The sequence below is a fragment of the Berghia stephanieae genome, chromosome 4 (assembly GCF_034508935.2).
Source record: "Berghia stephanieae isolate SIO BIC M18660-M18661 chromosome 4, UCSD_Bste_1.3, whole genome shotgun sequence".
NCBI lineage: Eukaryota > Metazoa > Mollusca > Gastropoda > Nudibranchia > Aeolidiidae > Berghia > Berghia stephanieae.
The window spans coordinates 38,527,275-38,533,570 of record NC_088363.1 but is presented as its reverse complement, the minus strand read 5'-3'; positions in this window follow the sequence as shown (position 1 = coordinate 38,533,570).

The following is a 6,296-nucleotide window of genomic DNA, read 5'->3' as shown; positions in this document are numbered from 1 at the left end:
TAATTTAAAGATCTGAAAAAATATGTGAAACAGTCACAGTGCCGGACAAAGCAAGAAAGGAAAATGCAAGAGAGAAAAACATCCCTAACAACTCAGCCTGCCTCGCCTGGGGATAATAATAATGATGATGATGGTGATGATGATGATAATAATAATGATAATAATAATAATAATAATAATAATAATAATAATAATAATAATAATAATAATAATAATAATAATAATAATAATAATAATAATAATAATAGACTCTTATAGAGCGAACGGTATCCTCAACAATGAGGCTCTTGGCGCTTTAAATTACACGATCACAAAACAATATTTAAAGTACATGACATCAAAACAGAAATGTTTTCAAGGATTTCTTGAAAACAGACCATGATTTTGGATTCTCGAGTGCTCTGTGGAATGGTGTTCAAAATGAGAAAAGGACCTTGTTCCCGCCTTTGTACGAATGCTTGGGATAGCCAAACGGGTGGTGTCATTGGAGGAACGCAAAGATCGGGTTGTCGAATATTTTTTTAGAATTCTTTAGGAGGATCAAACCTCAAACTCCTGACTACCAGTCAGACGTGCTACCATTACATTTCAGATAGGTTATCCGATAGTTGGGATGTTGCATGCAATGAATATAGATGATATGCGCTTGGCTAAGAAGCTCGCACAAATCTATGTGTAACCATGAACTTTTATAGTCTGGTCCATACAGTTTAGTGAGAAGTACTCATAAACGTGGATGGCAAAAAAAACAAAAACAACAAAACATAACAAAAAACAATAATAACAAGGACCTGAGCGACGTCCACTTCGTTCTGTAAAAATTAAAAATTAAAATTGAGCTTTATATAGCGCAATATCCACTAAATGTGCTCAAAGCGCTTTACAAGGGGCCCCTGACCAACAGAAAAATTTAACATATAATACGGGACATGACGCCTTTTAGGCGATATTACAATTTTTCGGACAAAGACAACGTTGTTAAAAGCCAGGTACTCATTTCACACCTGAGTACGGTGAGAGAATGTGGGTAAAGATCCTTTTCCAAGGACTCAACTATGCGCCGAGCGCGAGGCTCGAACCCAGGACCTCTACGAGACATAGTTACTATGGTAATTTTAAGAAAAATAAATATTACAATTAGGATTGTAATAATAATAATAATAATAATAATAATAATAATAATAATAATAATAATGATGATGATGATGATGATGATGATGATGATGATGATGATGATGATGATGATGATGATGATAATAATAATAATAATAATAATGTTGATATCACATGGTATTTCTATATTGTATCAACCCATTAAAAAATACCCCAAATAAGCAAACAACTCTGTGCTCAAAACGCTTTACAGTGAAACATAAGCCAGCATCAACACTGAACTGAACATGTGAGATGGAGAGGAGACAAGCTGTCTGTAAGGCGCTATTATCTATTGATTTTCGGCGGAGAAAACGCAAGTACAAGCCAGTTGACTCATAATACACCTGGCCGATTTTGGTGGCAAATATGAATAGAGATGATTATTTTTCCCCAAGGACTCAGCTTTTCCCACAGTGAGTATTATCTCAAACCATAAAGTCACAGATATGATTTACGAGCGGGAAAATTATCTTATTCCAAAAGACAGAATGCATCAAAGACATTATTTCAACAAGATGCTTAAAACCATAATTATTTATATGAATATCAATCAAAGTGAGTGGAGCCTTGCTTTCGTAAACTTGTAGCCTGACACTGACCAACAAATGACGTCAAAAGACCAGTCTTTGACCGCAAAAGAAAACAAATCGTGAGTTGTATTCAATAGTTTAACCAATGGAATCACTTGTTTCCTTAAGTTCTACTAACAACTCACTAGACGCTGCACAAACCTTAAAAATGACGTCCTAGAGGGTTTTCGTGTCAGGTTATAAGTTAACGATGGTTACGAGTCGTGGCCTTCGTAAACTCATGGCCTGACACTGACCGTAACCATCGTTAACTTATAGTCTGACACTGATCAAAAGATGACGTCAAAATGCCAGTCTTTGGCCACAAAAGAAAACAAATCGTGGGTTGTATTCAATAGTTCAACCAATGGGACCACTTGTTTCCATGAGCACTACTAGCGACAACTCACTAGGCGGTGCAAGAACCAAATAATGACATTAAAATGCCAGTCCTTTGGATTTCAGTATCAGGCTATAACATAACGCTGACACTGACCAACAAATGACGTCAAAAGACAAGTCTTTGGCCACCAAAGAAAACAAATCGTATTCAAAAGTTCAACCAATATGGGATCACCTGCCTCGTACTACGGAAAATTCGTAATAAATTTTGACTCCAATTTCATCTCCATGAACATTTCTGAGTCATTAAAACTATTGAAAAAAAAAAAACAAGCTGATGCCAGAGTGCATAAATATAAGGATTTTGGGGTGTTATCGAGTCATTGTGAGGGCAAATTATGTATTTGTAAAGTTGACTAAAAAAAAACCCCAAAAAACTTGAGCTTTTATATAGAGCAATATCCACTAAACGTGCTAAAAGCGCTTTACAAGGGGTCCCTGGCCATCAGCAACACATAACATGTAGGACGAGACATGACGCCTGTCAGGCGATATTACACATTTTTGGGACAGAGACAACGCTGTTAACGGCCAGGTACTCATTTTACACCTGAGTACGGTGAGTGAATCTGAGTAAAGAGCCTTCTCCAAGGACTCATGCGCCGAGCGAGGATCGAACCCAGGACTTTCGGATCCGAAAGCGAGTGTCATACCACAAGACCACATAGCCGCACTACCACGATGGTAGTTTTTATCTTCTAAAAACTACGAATTGTTAGATTGTCAAATAGGCAGCTCTGCAAGGATAAAGCCAGCCTTGCTAAAAGTCAACCAATAATATTCTGATCTGGCGGTTTTGGCTTTATCCGGATTTTGCTGTGTTTGTAGGACTGAGCTAGATGAGGAAAATAAATAAATACAATGATCTATATTCCTCCCTTAGGGGAAGATAGTCTTACTGGTCTTTTCCAATGAAGGACTGGAAAAACCTGGGTGTAAGCTGCTGTGCGGCGCCGCAAAATGAGCTAGGGCGAGGCGCTAGGGTAATCGAGCTCTATAGGATGTATATATATATATATATATATATATATATATATATATATATATATATATATATATATGGCTTGTGTGCGAGAGAATGAGGGGGAGGGAGAAGAGAGGAGAGAGAGAGAGAGAGAGAGAGGGGGGGGAGAGAGAGAGAGAGAGAGAGAGATAGAGAGAGTGTGTGTCTATATGTATGTGTAAGAGATCACACTCGGGACTCGAACCAAAGACCCACGGGTCAAAAGCCAAATGATGATTTTCATACCATAATACCATAATTTCGCCCTACCTCCAACAGTAATTCTTATAGAAAATAAAACTGTAGACTTTCGTTATTTGATCTGTCTTTAACCTTATCAACACCGTGACAGAACGGAAAAGTTCATCAAATTAATAAGAAATTAAGGCATCTATTTTGACATATTGAGCTTTTATATAGCGCAATATCCACTTAATATGCTCAAAGCGCTTTACAATGGGTCCTTGACCAACAGCAACATGTAACATGTAGAACGAGACATGACACCTGTTAGGCGATATTCAATTTTTTTTTTGTCCGATAGAGACAAAGGCCAGGTACTCATTTTTACACCTGAGGACTCAACTATGCGCTGAGCGAAGCTAGAACTCAGGAGCTACCGATCCGAAAGCGAGTGTCATACCACAAGACCACATGACGCCACCACTAATTATCTTTCGGGTCGCTTCAAAGATATAAAATAACGATAAAACTGAGACCGCATTAAAGAAGTTGGCTAGCACGATAGAAATCATCCGGTTTATGTAGATTGGGAATTAAAAATTGAAAAGTTTTGCGGTCAGAGGGAGTCTAGGATAACGAGATTGAAAACAGAAACAGTGAAATAAAAAATTGAAGTCAAACGACTTTGAAAATGATCCCCCCCTCCCCCCCCCCCCCCCCCCCCCCCCCCCCCAAAAAAAAAATCGATTCGACGATAAAGGCGAGAAGAAAACAAAGATTACAGTAAACCATGTAAGATTGTGAGAAACTAAATGTGTATTTTGAAATTATTAGGTACCTTATGCAAATGAGAGTTTTTATATAGCGCAATATCCACTCGAAATCTCAAAGCGGTTTACAGGGGGTCCCAGGCCAACAACGACGCTTAAAACGTAGAACGAGACATGACGCCTATTAGGCGATATTATTTATTTTCTCGGGCACAACAACGCTGTTAACGGCTTGGTACTCATTTAACAACTGAGTACGGTGAGATAATGTGAGTAAAGAGCGTTTTCCAAGGACTCAACTATGCGCCGAGCGAGGCTCGAACCCAGGACCTTCCGATCCGAAAGCGAATGTCATACCACAAGACCACAAGCAAAGGATAACCCTCATATTCGTTATGATGTAACCGACAAGTTTATCTATCTAGTTTCTTTTGTACATCACAAAATTTAAAGGAAAGTTGTTTTTATAACTATACAAACTTGACACTGCATGATAGAGTTAATTTTGCTGAACAATGTCACGTACAGAATGTACTTGTCGCTTTTCTGTTTGAGTAAGAAAAAATCTAATGTTGTATTAGGTGAGTGTGAAATTTTGATGAAAATTTCTGAAAATGGCTGGGAAAGAGAGAGTTAAAGAAAAAAAGGGAAGAGAGAGAGAGAGAGAGAGAGAGAGAGAGAGAGGGGGGGGGGGGGTAGAGAACATCGATGTTTAAGCTCGGAATTATAATTTTGTTTCCTATATATGGATCAGGATGGGAGCTAACGCTCGAAACAATGTTATAGAAGTGAAATAATCATAATTATACTTGAAATGTTTATAAATAGCTCCTTTTATCAAAAAGTTGAGCACTATTATTTCATAGTTTTTGTTTTTATAATTTATATATATTATATATATATATATATATATATATATATATATTTTATATTATATATATATATATATATATATATATTATATATCACTAGGACTTGTTCGCGTTCGACAAACGACTTTTTGCGATCACTGTTATTGAAGGTTATACATTCTTCTTTCCTTCAACCTATATTTTGCACAGGTGACAATTAACTTCTTTTCCTTTCTGCAATTGAGAACAATAGAGAATGGGATGGAAGGTTCAGTTTGATTAACGAAGACAAATAATGTGAACGTTTCGGGTTTCCCTTTTGTCAACAAAAAACGGTGGATGAAATACTAAAGACAAAAATGTGAGGTGAAAGAATGTTAAGGTGAATAAACAAAACAATCACAAGCTTTTTGTAAAGGCCATGCTAGAACATGAATGGTTCACAGTTACAATATAATATGTGCTTAGGCTGAATATATCATTAACGATGTACCTGCATCGGTTGTGGCCGACAGGAAATAAATGTGCGGCTATGTGGTCTAGTGGAATGACACTCGCTTCCGGATCGGAAAGTCCTGGGCTCGGCGCATAGTTGAGTCCTTGGAAAAGGCTCTTTACTCACATTCTCTAACGTACTCAGGTGTAAAATGAATACCTGGCCGTTAACAGCGTTGAATCTGTCGGAAAAAAATTGTAATATCCTCTAACAGGCGTCATGTCTCGTTCTACATTTTACGTGTTACTGTTGGTTAGGGACCCTTTGTAAAGCGCTGTGGGCAGATTTAGTGGATATTGCACTATATAAAAAGATGAAGCTCAAGTACAAGAAATGAAGGAAGTAAACAAGTGCTAGACAATGATTTTAAAAAACCGTTTGCATTCAAAGGAGTAAAACCGGTGACCTGACAGTTACGTTAGCCCTTCGTCGGGCCACGAGAGATATCGCTCTATAACCGACGCCATCCTCCATTCCAGAAAAAGTGCTTTCAAACGTAGTGTCTATCTTAAAGTACATAATTACCTGTTCTCACCTTTTCTTGAAGTCACGAGGTCAACACATAAACAAAGGTAAAGTGTATAAACATTATGGCAGCAGCTTCTAATGTTGCTCACACTAGACGATCGACCCAATCGGCAAATTCTTTACCGCACTCGTGCACCATGGCAAACCCACCCGGAAGCTTCGTAACAATACACCGTTCAACTAAATGTTCTACGATTTCGGGCTCGTTACCACAACGGGTACATATTGGACACGTGGAAAGTCCCAAATGATGAAGCGATTTTTCCGTTATATTATGGCGAGCTAGGTTTTCAAAAATTTACATTTTTTAAAAGCTTCTTGTGGGGAACCCGCAATATT